Below are 18,483 nucleotides of genomic sequence, written 5' to 3'. Positions count from 1 at the left end.
AAGTAATATTAAAATTTGCAAGTTATATTCTAGTATTTGCCTTACATAAGTAAAGTTCATGGGAAAAAATGTGTAACTAGAGAAAAACACGGAAAATTAGCATGCCACAATGATTTGTGATAGTGATATTAAAAAATTATAAGAAACTTAGTGAATATTTCAAGTTTTGTTGCCTGTTAAATTAAAGATTAAAATCTTTGATTTCATAAGAATGATAACATAAATAATGTTCCAAAGAAGACGATGCAAGCACCAATATTCACTAAAAAGATTTCTCCTTAAATTCTATCTCAGAAATTTATTTGGTGAAAATGAATAAAAATCCTGGCAAACTAAGATGTGACTCCAGTTAAAGCAATAAAATATTTATCTCAGATAGTTTCAAAGTTGCTACTGGTCAAAAAGGGTCAAAAATGTGAGTATGAGGTCATAGGTGACTTTCTGAAGGTAGGTTGAGGGAGCATTAAGGACCAAGACCAACTTGGCGTTATTTATTGCATGGTGGGATATGCTGCCAGCTGGTGCCATAGGTCAGCCTCTGTATTGTTAACATGTGTGCAATGTATGCAGCTTTTATATATTTATTGTACTTGGAGGATAGTGGGCAAATTTCTCATAGTCTGTAATGTGTGTAAATATGCACACATTATTTTCCTCTGAGGTGGGTGTTCGCACTGTGTCATTTCTAATTACAGGTATTTTTAAAGTTTTCCACTTTCCTAGCATGTTTTTCTGTAGCTGAGAAGCAACCAACATGAGACAATTTATTAGAATCAGTTAATCTTTATCAGAGGATTAAGAGAGTCACAGGTATCCTTGCCTGGTGTAAAGGTTCATTGACAAATGCTGAACATGTAAAAAGCAAAGGGGAATTATTATGCATTAATCATTTCAAACAGTTTCCTGAAAACTCTTGCAAATGTCAGGAGCTATTAGTGTACTGGCAATTCAGAGAGCTGTCTGTCTTTACATTCAGCTCCTGGAGACCTGAATAATGTAGTAGGATAGTCCAGAGAGCAGGAGCTCAGTTCTTCGGCGTACCAAGATGTGGCTAGCAAAGCACTGGAATCACCCTGCTGGCATTCACTGGGGTTCTCAGCTGGACCAGAGACCCAGACATATAAACCTCTGACTGCCTCTGGAATCAGTGACGCTCGTTCTGAAATGGGGGGGGTGATGGCGAACAGGAGAGGAAGAGGCAAGACTGACACAGAATTTAGGCTGCTCGTCACAGAAATAGGTTCCTGTTGTCTCTTCTAAAGACTGCGGAGGAGGTTGAAACTGTCCATGTGGGCCTGAAATTAAGCCCTAACTTGAGGTAATGTGAAAGCACTGGCTTAACAAGTTGTTGACATTTAAAACAGATTTTGTTTTCAATAAAAATATGTCATAACTCTCTTGGCATTGTTGCTGCAATGACCTTGAATAGCTAGATGTTCCAGACACTTTCAAAATTAAGTAACTTAAAGAGAGTTCAAGCTGTGTACTTTGATTCCTACTTCTTTCCATCCTAAATTTCAGTTTCTTAAAAAATAAAAAAATTGCTTCTGAAGAGTTCCATTAACCTAAATGATACAGATGCTTACAGGATAAATTACAGATGAAGGCAAAATGAAAAGCAGTGAATATTAGCAGGAGAAAGAATCCGCAAAGAAATACAATGATGCAACTTCCCAGTCAGGTCAGATGAAAAAGGAAGAATGGGTTTCATTTTCTTCTGTAGCCAGGAACCAAATGCAATTGAGCTAAATTGATCCTGCAGGATCTTTTTATGATTTTTTTTTTCTTTTAAATCAGAATTGTGTACTTATTCATTTTCTCCTAGTATCTGTTTTCTGTTGCTGCCAGTGCACGTCAGGTACTACAACTGAAAATATGGGGACCACAGTCCCTTCATTAGGACCGCCTGGTGTGCCCTCTTCTCCTGGTCAGGCAGTGGGGAAGCCCTGAAAAAAGAAAGTAAAGATAGATAGATAGATAGATAGATAGATAGATAGATAGATAGATAGATAGATAGATAGATAGATAGATAGATAGATAGATAGACAGACAGACAGACAGACAGACACATGCATACTGTAGGCATATATACTTCTCCATTCACCTGTGTAAATAAAATAAGAGACCTGAAGAGTTAACTGTAGAATGATTCCTTTTAGCAGTGGATTTTTTTATATTTGAGCTCTAAGCCCCTAGAAATTGAGCTTCCTTGTTAGTTATTTCATTGCAAGAAAAATATACTTTCTCTAAAGAATATATAATGCATGCTATTGAGGAAAAATCTTTCTGAAGTAAATGTTGGGGTTTTTTTTGCGGTTCAATTGCAAACAGAGAGGATCAAGCCCCAGTCAAGTTAAGTGCAGATCAGTAAATTATAGCAAAGCATGACTAATTTTTTTCTGTAGATGAAAATCAGTTGTTGGATAATAATAATTATGAATAGATTTGTGTTTAACAGCTCTATTAAGGCACTATCAATCCTTTCAGTTCCTCTCGTATGCAATGTGTAAGTACTGGTGGCAGATTACAGTTCAGAAAAAAGAGCCAGAGAGCAGTGGATAATTAAGCGATGGCAGCATAGCATTTTAACATGAGGATTAAAACTGAAGATGTCTCAGCTTTGGGTTCTTGACCAAGTCTGATTTTTTATTCACCAAGTATAGAATTTGCAAACAGCAGTTGTCACCTAAAATACAACAGGATGTAAACATGTTGAACAGAGGCCTGAATGTGGGTCTAAGCTCTCTATAAAGTGTGTGGGAGGACATAATGACCCAAAAATGTCATAAATGACAGCCAACACAAGTGGTTAGTGTCATAAGTCTCCTAAGAGGCAGAAACGACGGTAAAAGGTCATAAGCCATTTTCAGACAGACTTCTTTCTCTCTCTTTTAGGTGCTGCGGCCCTGTCTTTCAAAACCCTACATTTCCAGTTAGTGGGAAGAGGAGGTAATGATGATTGTCACTTTATCTAGTGGCTCAGGAGTTAAAAGGTGCACAGCGTTGAAGTACATTTTCATATAAGAATATAAAATTAGTACCACAATATCTGGTAGGGAGAGCTCAGGAATTGCAGATTTTGTGTTTGCTATTTCAAGCTATGCTCAAAAGCCATTGATCATCAGTTATCTCTCTTCAGCTTAGTTGTCTACATTTAAATAGACAGATTTTCAAAAGGACCTGCTTTTTGCTATAGATTATATGGGCTTTTTAGGCATTTGCTTTAAGGAGTTTCATACATTAGGAGTCTAAATTTTAAGCATATCCTGGCTTCCCAGAAATTTTACCTCTCCAGAACAGGTAAGAAATGACCAGGTTTTACAAAAGTAACAGTTTTGACCCTGAGCTCCTAAAGTGTGAGTAAAAAAAAAATAAAATAAAATGGCAGTTTTGTACTGCCTTGTATAAATGGATGGAGCTGACATTTTTAGCAATTATTTCAAAGAGCTGTCTGAAACTCTGCACTCCATGCCAGTTGCAGACATAACTGAGAGGAACTGAACAGAGCTGGAAGTGATTTCAGTGATGACAATTGCCTTACAATCAGAGCAGTTTTCCTTCAGTTACTTAAATGCCTGCTCCAATATTAAATTTCTGTGGGAATTAGAGCAAATCTCAGGTTCACGATGTGATTCAAAGCTAGAACCCTCCATTTTGATTATTTTTTTCCATAGTAAGTAATAGCACTTTTTGCTTTTTGCCTTGGTGCTGTATCTTTCTTCCAGTCTGCTCATCAGAAGTCTGTAGCTATTTTCTGAGATGCTGACCCTGAATTATAGATTACCAGAACTGCACAAGGCCCACAGATAAGCCATGGACAAAGGGTTCCCCAAACCACTAATTCTGCAGCATTCAACATCCATGAATATGAGAAAGCAGCACAAAACTGACCCTAGGGATAAGTAAAATACTTGGTTTTCTCTTTCTAAAACTTTCCAAAGTAAAGTTTTCAAAAAGGAAGGATTTCAAAATATCTTGGAATAGGATCTCAGAGGAAAGATGTTACTTTTACAGTCATGAGTTCTACACACTGTATCACTCTGAAATGACTCGCACAGCATCTGCTGTCCTGGCACAGGCTGTGAATCAGATGCTTTCTGTCAAGCCTATGCTGATAGAAGAATCCACACCTGCAAGAAGACACTCATGATTATGTTAGGTTAACCACAGGGACACTGAAAAGGTGTTGAACTCAAGACAGGTATTAGTAAAATCTTCCTACCTATCACCTAGAGCTGGTGTAATGCTTTTTATTCCTAAAAATGCAGCTTCACAGATTTGCCTTTCTTTAACTACTTTCAGGACTGCAATGGGAGCTCCTTATGGCCAACTAAGCAAACAAAATAACACACTGCCCGCGACCCACCCCCCGCCCCCCCATGTTGAATAGCTAAGTACTTTTTCAATAATGGAAGGAAGTTACCACTTCTGCCTGAAGACCTAATCTAACTGGATTCAGACTGTAAGAGAATGATAGATATTCTACAGCTCCAAAAAAGGTTCTCTGTTTTGTGGACTGTGAAACAAATGACAGGAAATTGAAACAAAAAGAATCCTCCTGATGGAAAACAAGCAAACAAAAAAAGTCACAGCAATTTTCAAACAGATTCGACATTCATTAATATGAGTAATTTGAAGGATTTGAGGATTTGATTCAACGTGTCCTAGAGAGATTCACATTTCTGTCTTTGATATGTGTTGGGCATTTCACAGTTTCACTGTCACAGATTATTCTGCATGTATGGTTTACACAGTCACTTTTATGGTATATAAATTTTATTACAAATGTACAGTCAAACGTCACTTTTTACAGAGAATCACCTAGGGTCATAATTTCTAGTCTTGGTATACGTTTAATTGTTTCTTTATGCATTTGTCTGAATAGCGATGCATTTTGCAGGACTCAATTTTAGCAAGAGTTGATGGATACGAGTTAAAATTTAGAAATTTTTCTCTTATTCTGGCAGTAAATTTAGGTCCAAATTCTGAAACTTTAGCTCATTTTACTCCTCTAACTGACCTCTTTTGACTACTTTCAGCCCCCTTGAAGCCCCAAATATTCAGGGATATTGATTGCTTCCTTATTTGGCAAAACACTGGGGAAGATTTACAGTGCATTTTTGTCTTAAATTTAAGATAAGAATACTACTGTATGCTAGGGCTTCAACATCATACTGAAATTTTTGAGAGATTGACCAAGCAGATCTCTCCTACATATCAGCATGACAAGCCAAATTGTGCTAAGAGGCTGGGTTTTTTAGCCCAGTACTTCAAATTAATTTTTCACTGTTTCGTGTTACACCTCGAAAATAGGGACTTTGCAGTTAAAATCCTAGCTTTTTACTTCGAATATCATTCTAGCATTAAAATCTCTTTTGGCTTCTACCAGCCACCCTCAAAGAACTTCTTATATTTACTTAATGACAGCCTAGTAATGGGCTCAGTTGCGTTGCAGTTCAGGGCAGCACCCCAGGGGCTCATGTCACTGACTCACAACAGAGTGAGTCCAGAACACATCAACTGAGGTGTTGTTCACAATTCAAACAAGTAAGCAAGATGTAGCATACTGTGCTGCAAACACATGGTTTCTATTCACTCCGCTGTCATCTCCTACTGAAAATTAACTTTACTAATAATAACCTTGCCATAACTCCTCTGTTCAGTCTCCTTGCAGTGGAGAGAAAGGAACTTTAGACAGGAACTCTTCAATCTAAGAAAAATAAGAGCTTCTGGCAGGACCCGCTCCACACAAAGTTCCCCTTGCTTTAGGATTTATTTCAAACTTTTATCTGGAACAACTCTATTTCTCATGTTAATTGCAGCTTGCAGCTCATTATGTTCAGGGATCTTTAAAATAGGCTGCTGTTATATAATAGGGTCATTTTGAAGGAGGAGTTATCTTCTATGCTCTCTGCCTCACTACTCCCAATTATTTTGTCATCATTCTAATTGGTTATTACTCAGAGATAGAAGATTTGCTGCTGTTTGATGTTTTGCTTGTTTGAGTTTATTCTAGTGTTCCAGGTGCTCTGAAAATGGTTGAAAGCATCTAGAGATTAGGAGAGACATCCTGTTCTGTCTGTTGCTGCTCGCAGCTGTGCAAAGCACAGGCAATCACTGCCCAGGTTCAGAGACCACTTGTGCGTGCTCCACCATGGCAATAGATGTCATTTCTCTCCAATTCACTAAATCTGCTGGTTTTTTACTCTCTTCAGCTGCCTAGATGAGGATATGAGGAGAAAAATCTTTTTACTTTATTCAGTTGCCACCTAAACTCTGTGTGCAGGTTTATAGATGCTTGTTCCTTTGTTCTCTGCCTTCCAAGAGTGGCATAACAGTGAAAATGGATGGGTATTTAGTGTCAACAGAGGGAATGAGCTGAGCATGGAGCAGCTCAGCAGCAAATCATTAGCCTTTGGGAACAACGCAGGGTCAGCGTAACTTTCCAGGAAAGGACTATGACCATGAGATAGGCTCTTTTAAGGCAATCTGATTTCCCTGGGTTTACAGGAAGGTTGAGTTTCTTCTTGCTGCTCTTTTACACCCTTTCTTACACTTGGTTTAAACTTCAGTGATGTGGACATGATGAAATATTTTCCCACCCAGACACTCATTCCTATTAATAACATTGTACTACAGCTACATTATAATCCGGAATTTTCTGACAGAGGTAACTACTTAAAACAGGACATCAAATTTCAAAGCTGGCTTAACTGAGAAATGGCTTGCAATCATAGTCAGTTTTTAATGTCGTTAAGGTATGCATGGGCAGCAGGAGCACGAGAGCTGTGAGCAGTACGAAACAGAAATGGGAGGAACTGTGGAGCTTGGTAGAGAGAGAGCTGCTAGATAGTGCTTATTGGCAAGGCATTACGGGACTAATTCTTGCAAGCCTCCCACAGACATAAGTGGACCTGGCTGACAGTAGCCAATAATAAATGCACCTATTAAGACAGAGTGGGAGTGGACCACCTGCATGTCTTTTGTGGCAGCACAGTGACGACAGCAAAGTTAAGACTTCAAATATAAATTGGTAAGTCTTTAAAATTAGCTGTATTGTTCTCCATTAAGAAAGAAAAGGGGATCTTGTGGGAAAGGTGAGAAGACAGTTTTTTTAAGAGGAAAATGTTCTGGGTAACTTGTAACAGAATCAGAGTCCTGGATCAGGCAAAAAGATTGAGAAATCTGTGGTCATACCTGTTCTCTTCAAGGGGAAGAAACACTGTGGAAGAAAGCAGTAGGAGTATCCAACATCTTTTCTGAACAAAACCACCCAACCAACCCTCCTTTCTGAGTGAGGTAACAAGGAACTAGGAAATGAGTATACAGTCTTGGTCTTACTGCCATAGAGGCACTTTGGGACTTTAGGCTACTTCATAAAAACAAAGACGACAAATTTTGCAAAGGTAGTTGGTCACCAAATGTTAACTGGAGTTCATGATGACAAGTGATGCAGAATGCAATGGTAAATCAGACAAACTGGGACTCCCTCCCACCCTTGCAGGTATATGTGAAACATACTCATTTTCTCTATTTAAATGCCTGACAGCTACCTAATGTCACTGTATGTTTCCAATCCCATTTCCCACATGATTCATCAGTAATATGTTGTAAAAATATGTTGTAAATTACAATCAGGAATTGTAAAATTAGAGAAACTCCTAATTTCCATATTGCAAGAAAACTAAGTTGTCAGGAAAGGGCCATTTCATACAGGCCTTTTGGCACAATGTTTCTTAATCCTAGGTCTTTCAGAGGTCTATTCATGGTTTTATCACAGACAGCATGCTCTTTCCCTTGGGAAATGATGTTATAAGAGTGCCAAAGATTTTCTTTTGCCTGACCCAAATATCAGCACAAGATAATGCCTTTAGAAATGGCTAGTTACTCTTCAAAATGCATGAAACCCACTGTTCCTGAAGAGCTAATTATTATGTAATATTGTATGTAATATTATGTAATATTATTATGTAATATAAGAGCTTATTATTACACAAAATGCACATTACATATATATGGGTAAAATTATAATGCTAATTTATTGAGGAGAAAAAAAATACATCAAATTAACAATGAAATAGGAAACAAAAGCTTGAGAGGTAACAGTTTATTTAAGAAGCAATGCATACTGTTCCAAAATGGGGACTACAAATAAAAATATATAGTCAGGGATAAAATTTCATATGTATTAGAAAAGTCATACTGGTCACTTTCTTGAAAAATAGTACAACTTTAGAAGAGGCAGTGCAACTTCTAACTAGCACATTCAGGAAATAACTACTGAGATTCAACTTCACATATGCCCACTACAAATCTCCCTCCACTCTGGTGGTAACCCATATCATCTCTTTCAGCCACGTTTGAATCGTTCTCCCTCTTCCCCTATTTACATCATCTTAGGTCTCTTTGTAAGGTCCTGATGAATTAAAGTGCATACATATCCCATCATTAAAAAACAGTTCTCAAGGAACAACATTGGTTTGTTTTATCACGACATATCTTTGGTAATGCAATAATTTATCTGATTCCACTTACCTCCATCCCTTGATTCTTTTTTCAAAATTTATCCCAAAGTTTAGTTTAGGTAGGCAAACCACCTGTGTGACATGTTTTCTCTTGCTTACATAAAGGTACTTGCTATTTTTTAATCAGCTTTTTTATTCAAGCTGTATGGCTATGATCTTAGAGCTTTTGATATCTAATGAAAGCTTATTTGTGTTATGTCCTTATGTAAGGAAAATAAGAAAATAAAACCCCCAATTAATCATTATCAGCTTAATGTAATAAAGGTTTTTTAAATTTAATTGATGTTATTTGGTTCTTATAAAAACTAATATCTTCGCTTTTATTGTGCATGAGATAAACTTCAATTTCTTTGGGAAAAAAACAATTTGGATTACTGAATTTTTAGGATCATAGCCATACCAAGATTCTAAATAGATACTTCTGATTCTGTGTCTTCATTTTCTCTCATCTGAGCAGTTTTGGTCAAATGTCTTAAAATTGGATGGATTTAGGCTTGTAGGAGGACCATTGATCTAACAGCCAACCCTCCAAAACTGAAGAAACACTGGTAGAATTGATTAAGCTTTCAGAAGACTTAGTGCGGTTATTTCAAACAATGTGACTGGGTACATACAACAGCTGTTTGTGACAAACCCAATATAAAAGAAAAAGCATTACAAAATTTGACTGGCTTCATGTTATTCTGCAGCAATTCAATAGGCATTTTCTTATTTCCTGTCGTGGTTCAGCCTCAGTCAGCAACTAAACACCAAGCAGCCGCTCGCTCACTCCCCCGACCCCTGTGGGATGGGGAAGACAATCGGAAGAGCAAAAGCAAAAAAAGCCAAAAAACTTGTGGGTTGAGATAAGAACAGTTTAATAATTAAAATAAGATAATACTGGTAATAATGACGATTATTATACTAATAACAATCATGATAATATAATAAAAAGGAAAAGGGAAAAAGGGAAAAAAAACAGAAACACAAACGATACAACCGCTCACCACCCACCGACCAACGTTGCCAGCCCCCAAGCCACGATTGCTGCCTCCCTCCCCCGGCCAGCCCCTCCCAGGTAACATACTGGGCATGACGTTACATGATACGGAATATCCCTTTGGCCAGTTTGGATCAGCTCTCTTAGCTGTGCCCCCTCCCCTCCCGGCTGCTTGTGCACCCGGCAGAGCATGGGAAGCTGGAAAAGTCCTTGGCTAGTACAAGCACTGCCCAGCCACAACCAAAACATCAGTGTGTTATCTACATTATTCTCATACTAAGTCAAAGGCACAGCACTGTGCCAGCTGCAGTGAAGAAAATTAACCCTATCCCAGCTAAAACCATGACATTTCCTTAGGCCACAGTGCTGTTGGTGTGCAAAATTCCATGAAATTAATGTATCTTTACTCGTATTTCTGACTGTTAACGAGTTTCTTGGTAGCCAAGAGTACTATTGATACTTTTCATGTGTGTGAAAAATTATTTGATTTAGAACTGCCTACTTCTTATGAAAATGTAATAATAGCAATAACACAAAAATTTAGTATCAGCTGCCCTGAAACAGATAGCAACTTTATGTCAAGCTGCTTCTGTGTCTGTATTCCTGAAACTATAGAAGACAACAAGAAAAACTATAAAATATTGAACAATGAAGAATGGATTAATTTGCTCACTTTTAGGTAGCATTATAAGGTGAATTGACCTCTGACTCTTTGCAGCTTGGATCATCTTGTGGCTTCATCCCAGATCATCTCTCTACACTAAGAATTGTCCTTGTTCTAGTAACATTAATATAAAGTCTTTCCACTAATGTTTCTGGGACCTGGCATTAAAGAGTAACACTTTAAGAATCCCTTATAGCAGTCATGCATATTGTACTAGAAATGAGACGGTTTAGAAATATGTCCATATTCTCAATGTGACATTTAACCACAGAAAACAGAGAAAGAATGCAAACATGTTGTAAAAGGTATTCTGTAGCTGTATATTTAAAAGATATTCTAAGATGTTGACTTGTGTTAATAAGGAAACAGTTCCTGTGATCGCCTCCATATAACTGTGTAGCTGAACCAGCATGGCCCTTCCGAATAACCTGTGCAATGCAAAGGGCCTTCCTCCATTTGTAGCTCTGTCATCTGCCTTGTGCTCACTGCTCCATAGCTTTTCACTTCAGCAGTGGTTTCCAAAAGCCTCAGGGGCAGTATTTTCCCCTTGTTTCATGCTGTTCTTCTCACGCTCATATTTCTCACTGCTTTGCACCTTTGCTCCAACAGGCTTTCATAAGAAGAAATTAACACCATCATAAGAATCACTCCTTTCCATGCCTACCTCATCTTGCAGCTTTTAGTTTGATAAAAAAGAGTCTAAAACTTACTGTATAACAAAATGGATAGTATAATTTAAATAATTATTAAGTATTACTCAATAATATACATGTATAAAAGCTTAGCAACCAGCCAGAATGCAATCCCTGTGCCTGATTAAGCATACTTCAGTCAACATTAATAGTATCATAAATGGGAATAACTAACAGGGAATTTGAACAGGTCAAGTGGAAAGTACATATTGTTAAGAGAAAAGCATGGCCAAAATGATCATTGTAGTCATCTTCATCTTCTTCACCTGCTGCAATGGAATTTCCTCGCTCAGAGGAGAGTGCTTGTCTGCAGACCCCACCGCTGTTCTTTCTGCCTGGCCTTTCCTTCCACTCCATACCTCTTTCTTTGTCTCCTAAGGTAACTTTGAAGTCAATGTCAACCATTACCTACAGACCCCACAAATAAACGTTGTGTATATAAACCTTTCTCAAGGTCCTTTGTGCAGCAGTCCTACTAATGAAAATTTTCGGTTTTATCCACAGGCCATCAGCTATGGGGAGCTGCTTGCTGTAGTAAGCTGATGCCTACAACTGAGGCTTTGTGCTTGTAGTGTCCCTGGGTATGCTGAGTCTCCAAAGATGCAGTTTAAGCTGGAGGTAAGAATACATTGAAACAAAATATCTCTCCAAAGAAAGGAATGGGAGAGTGAAAAGAAGAAAGAAAAAGTCTTTTTTCTTCAAGTAGCTCATTGACTTAGTTTCATGTGATACTCATTTTATGTTTTGGCATCAATCTCATTGTCTTACACCATGCAAATTCTAGATACTCTAGGGTGTCTCAGAAGCACTAGGTACCTGCATTTAGGCACTTTACATTGAGCAACTCTGTACTTTAGCTGGGAACATGGATTTCTCCACAAGCCCCACCAGCTGTACTGACTGCAACGTGAATGCTTGTAGACACCTTCAAACAGAAACCTTTAGGAGTTTAAGTGTGAACTGAACCCCATCTGTAGCACAGTAGTCAATTACCTAAACACAAACATCTAGGCACCTGAGACACAACAATGCATCTGAAAAACCTACCTGGAGTGACAATCAGGACACAGCATGGAAGGGGTGGCTGGAGGCCATGTGGGAGCCTTGCATGATTTTCACAAGATGCCTAGGTTTAAGCAACCAAGAAGGTTCTACATTGTGTATGCTTAAAACCAGAATTCATCTTCATCTTCTGTGATGTGCTGGACACTTTCTACCTGGCTATTTGCCTGTCACTGGTTTCCATTAATCGATCCCTTTCCCACTCCCTGTATATTTCCATTATCTTTTTATTAGTATGTCCCATAAACAACCCTTCTTATCCCTCTACCAGTTCTCTGCAGGATTCCCCAGTACTTAGCCAATGAGGGTTTTTTCTTCCATGCCTCATTTGTAAATAAAAATCATTTGCTATTACTTACATGAACAGTTGTAACATCTTTGACATTTTGTCATCATGTAGCTAGGAACTCAGACTCAACAAAAATTTGTTTCTTATTCCAAGCTTTCTCTTACCTTGTTTTCTTAAAAGTGTACCGGTTACTGTACCGAGTGATAATGCAGCCCAGTAATTCAAGCATCCTATTCATCTCTGAATTTAATGTTTTTAGATGCAAACTGTGCTTGAATTTTGCATTTTTTCTATAAAAACGTCTCTTAGATAGTTTTTCATCTCCATTTGTGCATACATCTATGAGTACTCTCACATTTTATTAGAACAGCCTTTTCTCTGAACTTAGCAGATGCTATACTGTGGCTACAGGCATCCTCCTCATATCCAGTTCATTTGAGCTTGTTAACCCTTTCTTCAAATGGCTATATCTCTCTCACACTTCACATGCAATTTCAGAAACTGCCTTTTCAAGGCATCCCTGTCACACCCATCATCCCCTAATCACAATCGGAAAGTGGACTCTTGCCTCTGGTGGTGTTGGGCTCCCCTGCCCATGCTTTACATTTTCAGACAGGTGTCATCAGACTTTTTATTGCTTTCACAGCTGGGAGAATATCTCTGTAAGCATCAACAGAACCAGCTGCCTTCAGAGATGTGGTTAAAAAAACATCCGTTACTGTAATGCCTACAAAAATATACAACAGTGAGAGGTTGCTGTGTGCCGCTGCCAGGGCTGGCTATGCCTACTGATATTATCTCATGGTTTCTTTGTGCTTGTTATATTTGTCTATGCTTGCTTAAAAAATATAAGCTCTTTACAGCAGGCACCATCCCCTTGCATTCTGCAACAAATCAAGTCCCGTTCCACAGTAACCCTATGCTTATACAAATAATAATACATGAGTGTATCTAAGAGACATTCCAAAGCTTCCTCTGTCCTCATGTGGAACTGTAGCAGATTGCAATGTGTTTCCCTACTGCCAGGTAGCGGCAGTTGCGCTGGCGTATGAGTAAAACACTATTTAGAAGATCTGTGTTTCACCCAGGGATCTAGCAATGGAATGTTATCCAGAGGATTATTTTAATAATCACTTGGGAAATGGATGGATGAATTAATCAATTCCAGTTAATTGGTATAATGACATTATTTATGCTGGTCACCTTTTTTTTACCACCATCTGTAGGAAGCTTTCCAACTGCAAGGCCAAATTCTTCCGTGATACAGATCCACTGAGGCTACTGCAATTAAAGCAGGCATGAATCTAGTGCATTGTAAGTATAGAATAAATTGCCTCACTTATTTTTGGAGAAAACATGTGTGCAGCTGACCTGGGAATACTACAAATTACTCTCTTTATTCCACTGTTGCTATCCTGTCATTAGTAGTGTTGCAACAGGAGGTGTTCTTGGCACTTGTTCTAACAGAAATATATAACTTTTGTTTTGTTTGCGTACTTATGCAGCTCATTACTATGTGAAAAACAATCTGCGGCTTAACATTTGTTAATGGGATATGGAACATGGAAACAGCAGATGGAGTATTGAGATACTGAATGCATAATAAGTTTGATCCTGAAAGTCCTTGTGTGATATTTCAGCCTGAGATGGTTGTTAAATTCCACTACAAAGCTGAGCAGAAACCATGCCTGTGTTCAAGCAGTGAAGGCACAGTCCTCCACACTGCACAGACTTAAGAATCAAGCATTCTCTGAACCTGATCACCTCTTAAAGGGAAGCAAGAGGCAAGATTTTGCTTTGTGATTAATTCTTTGGTTTCTTTACTGTTCAGAGAGGAGCTCTGAAAGTAGGATGGCTCATTCTCCTCCAAGTGTTTGAAGATAACCTTTGCTGTGATATTGTCCTACCTATTTCTGTCTTCAGCTGAAGAGCAATAGAGTTCTGAATGTCATCCGCTGCTCACCTGTATGTCTAATGCTGACTGGTGCCCACTAGGTTCATCAACCCGAGGACGAGTAAGAAGGGCTATAACTACTAAGATGCATCTTCATTTCATGTCTTACAGCACCTTTGCACCTCTCAGAATAAGATCTCCAGGCAAAATAATTTCTCTTTGTCCATCCTCATCTTTGTGCCAGACTGAATGTCTCTTCAGGTCTGATGAAACAAACCCAAACCTTTTGTCTTGCATTGATAAAGATCAAATCATTCTGCGACACTCGTTGGATCAGGACACATTGAGCTGTGTCTACATCTGTGACTGCAGTATGAATTAGACATATCTGCCAGGGTGCAGTGAGCTAGCTCAGATTTTAAGAGCCTTTTCTGCAGCAGAATTACTCTCCAACTCATCTAACACAGACTTCTTTAATAAATCATAACCTTTCAAGCTTCTGGAAAATGGCGAGGTGTGGCAGACAAAAGTTAACACTCCAAGGATTATTACAACCAAATCCTAAGTAACTACAATACAGTTTGCTGTAAATACTACGTGAGACAAGAACATGACAGATGAGAAATCTTCATGGTTTCAACAGTAAGTGAGAGTACCACTCCAGCAAACTGTGATTTTGGGGGATGGGGGGAATAAGTCGGGAAAAGTTAGGCAGGGATCAAACCTGGAAATTCTCATAGGCTTTTGGTTCCTTCATTGCAGGAGCCCCCTGAATTCAAGCATGGTGTCTTGTGTGACAACAAAGGGGAAAGCATAATTTGTGAAAAGTTAGTGCCTTGGGCTTCCCTTATTTCTGTACCAGGCTGAATTCAATTCTCCTGCCTCCTTCAGAGACCTACCAGCAAAGACATCTGTGACCTATGGCATGAGCAGCTCTGAAGGGAGATAATTTTTTCAGTTAAATGGACCCAACAGGCTCCTCTGTGTGTGACTTTTGTTTCCATATTCATACTGATCCTCCATCCAGCAGAGCACGGGAACAGGACATTGTAAGAGGCCACCTGAGTCACTGCATGCAGGCCCTAACCTCAGTGCTGACAAATCACAGCTAGGTGGGGGACCACACAACATTATCCTGCATATCTGCAAACACCATTGGCCAGGAAATGCTTCCTGACATCTACCAAAAGACTATGGTGTCCCACAGCAAGAAAGCAGGAAGGAGAACATTATCTGCATACCAGATTCCTGGACCTTTGTCAATAAAATTTCCAGATTATGATGCTTCAGCCTACAGCAAAGGGAAATTCTTCCGCTGCAGAAATTCTTCCTAATCAGGACAAAAACTTCCTCTTGGTCCCATATCTGATGATTGGTTTAACACATGCTGAGCTGGGTGAGCAGCTGAACACCTGTAGGTATTTAATGTTATTAAGATTTAACTATAATTAAGTCCTAGAAATGCTTGTAGTTTTGAAATTATTTAGTTATTGACATTTTTATTTACAAAGAATCAGTATATCTCATCTTAAAATTTCTTGACCAAACCAAACAAATCAAACCCAATCAGTGTCTCATAATACATTTCCAAAATAATTTTATCACTTTGTTGGTATCTTTTTCCAGTTTTAGTTCATTTCAGTGTTGATGACTAGAAATGTTTGACCTATTTAAACTGAAGTTTTATCAGTATTTTCTGTAGCAGTACTAATAATTTTCTAGTTTTGCTAAAAAATACCTTACAAAAGCCAAGACACAGTTTTAACACTGACTTTAATGAGGTTAAGAATTCACTCCCCCATTTATAAATAACCTTTTCACCTATCTGTGGTATGGGAAGCACATCCTAGAGTTTAATGCCAAAGCCTTTCTCCTAGGAATATCTTGTTCCAACAAGTGTTGTGGAATGAGACATGGTATGGATACGACAACCAAACAGAAAACTGAATCCTGCATCTTGAAACAAAATACTTTTCCATTAGCTTTTCCCTCTCTCAGTTCATTAACCTTGATGAACCAAACAGGTACATTCAAATGAAAAAATAATTACTGAAAAATTGAACCTAAATAAAACAGACAAAAATTTTCAGTCATAATTCTACATTCTAAACACCATTCTGTGACCGAGAAACTAATTCACAAGTAAAAGTGCTTATATAAACCCCTCACATTCTGTTGTTCCACAAAGTATCATTTTTATTCTGAATGCAAAGGAGTGAACGAGTTAAAGTCATCTCATGCTAAAGTAAACAGCATTTGTTTGATTTTAGATCTAGAAATAAGTAAATCTGAAATGCAAATAAAGCCCAAACTCAAAAAAATCCAGGCTCTCAACTCTACAGGGCTTTTGGTTTCCTCAAGCATCACTAGAATATTGTGAAATTTGTGAAAATGCTTATACGCTTGTTTGTTTGTTTCCTCCTTGTGTAGTTTATAGAATTCTAAGTTTTCTTTAGGAGATCTTTAATTTCTAGGAAAATGAGATTCCTAAAGAAGGGAGATGACTCTGTTGTGTGCTCCATCAGCCACACAGGCAAACACAGTACCTGTGGAAGGGCTGTAACACACATCTCGGCCGCTGGCTGCTGCTCAGCTCTGCCCTGTCTCCATGGAAACATTTCAGCAGACGCGGTACCTACTGGCGACCAAACAAAGATTTTCCTATTGCTTTGCAGAAGAGGCAAAATGTAAGCCACAGTGAATATGACATCTTTCCTTGCCCTTGGAACTGTAAGCATTGGCAGGCCGGAGACATCAGGTCTTTCTTTTCTTTCTTTTTTTTTCCCTTGAAAAACGAGCAGCAACTGGGGAGGAAAGGGGATTGGTAGTTTTTTATCAAAAATTATATATTTACAGCAGGATGCAAAATCTCAAAGTAAAATTCAAAGTCACAGCTCTTCTTTTAGAGAAACAAAGAGAAGCCCTTAAATCAGCCACTTATAGAGTTCAGAGAAGGGTGTTTTAAATTGCAATGGTGTGCTTGCTGAAATTAAGATTGTAAGAGAGAGAAAAAAGAATAGTGAATATATCATTATATGAAAGAACAGTAACCTTCACTTTCATTTCAGCTACTCTGAGCTGAATAATTGTATAGCCAAGGAAAAGCCTTTTTCCAACATTAAAGTGACAGGAGCAGTTAGTGCTTTTGAATAGAGTGTTCAGTTAGAGATAGCATAGAGATGCATTAGAAAAGTAGGAAAAAATCTATATCAGATCAGGAGAAATATAGGAAGAAAGAGGCCATCCAAAATAAACTTGGGTTTTGTTCCATGTTACCAAACAAATGAGTCAGACTTATAGCAAGTTTGAATGAGATGAAACTAATTAATAACTGGGATTTTCTGCACATTCCTCTCAAAACCCTGTGCTTGTTACTTGGGATGGAGCACAAATTCTCCTTTTTCCTGTATCTTCTACTCACATACAAAAACCAAATGCAATTACAAGAGGAATTAAAAATTTACACTGATAAGTAAGACAGGGGCAAATATCTCTGCCTTCTTTTCAGTTTCTGAGTACCATTTGAATAGGGAAATGATGGCAAAATAAAAATTTCCATAGTCCTCTCATCCTTCTGTATAAGAAGGATATAAATATCATCTGTATTCTGATATAGATGCCAGTAGTATGCGTACCTTTATATTTTCACTAACACAAAATAAACCTTGCTAAGTGGCAAGGACAAATCATTAGCCTGATTACCACTACAGTTTGCAACCTCTGCACATAAAAAACATCCTGCAATTAAATCTGTCAAGCATGACAGAACATGTTTTATTTATTTTTAAAAATAATTATCACACTGATATTTTCAGCTTTGTTTACCACAACATTAGTATTTTAGTAATTTATTATGATTATAGTTTCTTCTAATTATAATAGAGATTTTATTTAAAGTTCTCTGCTCGAATGATTTAGAGCAAAAGGTGATGTAGGTTGCAGCTGACATTGGATTGTCTTCATCCACAAACTTAGACATATAATGCTGATATTCTTTCTGAAGAACATGTTTTGTTATTTTTCTTAGGAGACCAGAACAATGTCAGACTTCCAGAACTAAATTATTATAATGAATGTGTGCTAATAAAAGCTGGGCATGCTTGTGCTCCTTCCTGGGCAGGCAGGAGCCAGCTTGGAGCTGCACTGGTGGTGGTGGTACAACTTGAGCTGTCAAGTCCTGTTGAAGGTTTCTTAGCTGCAACTTAATGCCACAGGCACTGTGACGATGCATCAAACCTGTGTCCTATGTCTGGTCATTTCACGGAGCGCGGACTTGTGAGCATCTGCTTGCAGAAGAGCATGTTGCTGGAGCTGGGTACAAAAGCACAGTCAGCTGCTTCACAGCTAAGCAGGAAAAGCAAACTCTTTAAAATTCAAG

Source organism: Phalacrocorax carbo, chromosome 3, assembly GCF_963921805.1.
Source record: "Phalacrocorax carbo chromosome 3, bPhaCar2.1, whole genome shotgun sequence".
Classification (NCBI taxonomy): domain Eukaryota; kingdom Metazoa; phylum Chordata; class Aves; order Suliformes; family Phalacrocoracidae; genus Phalacrocorax; species Phalacrocorax carbo.
This window is presented reverse-complemented; position numbering follows the sequence as displayed.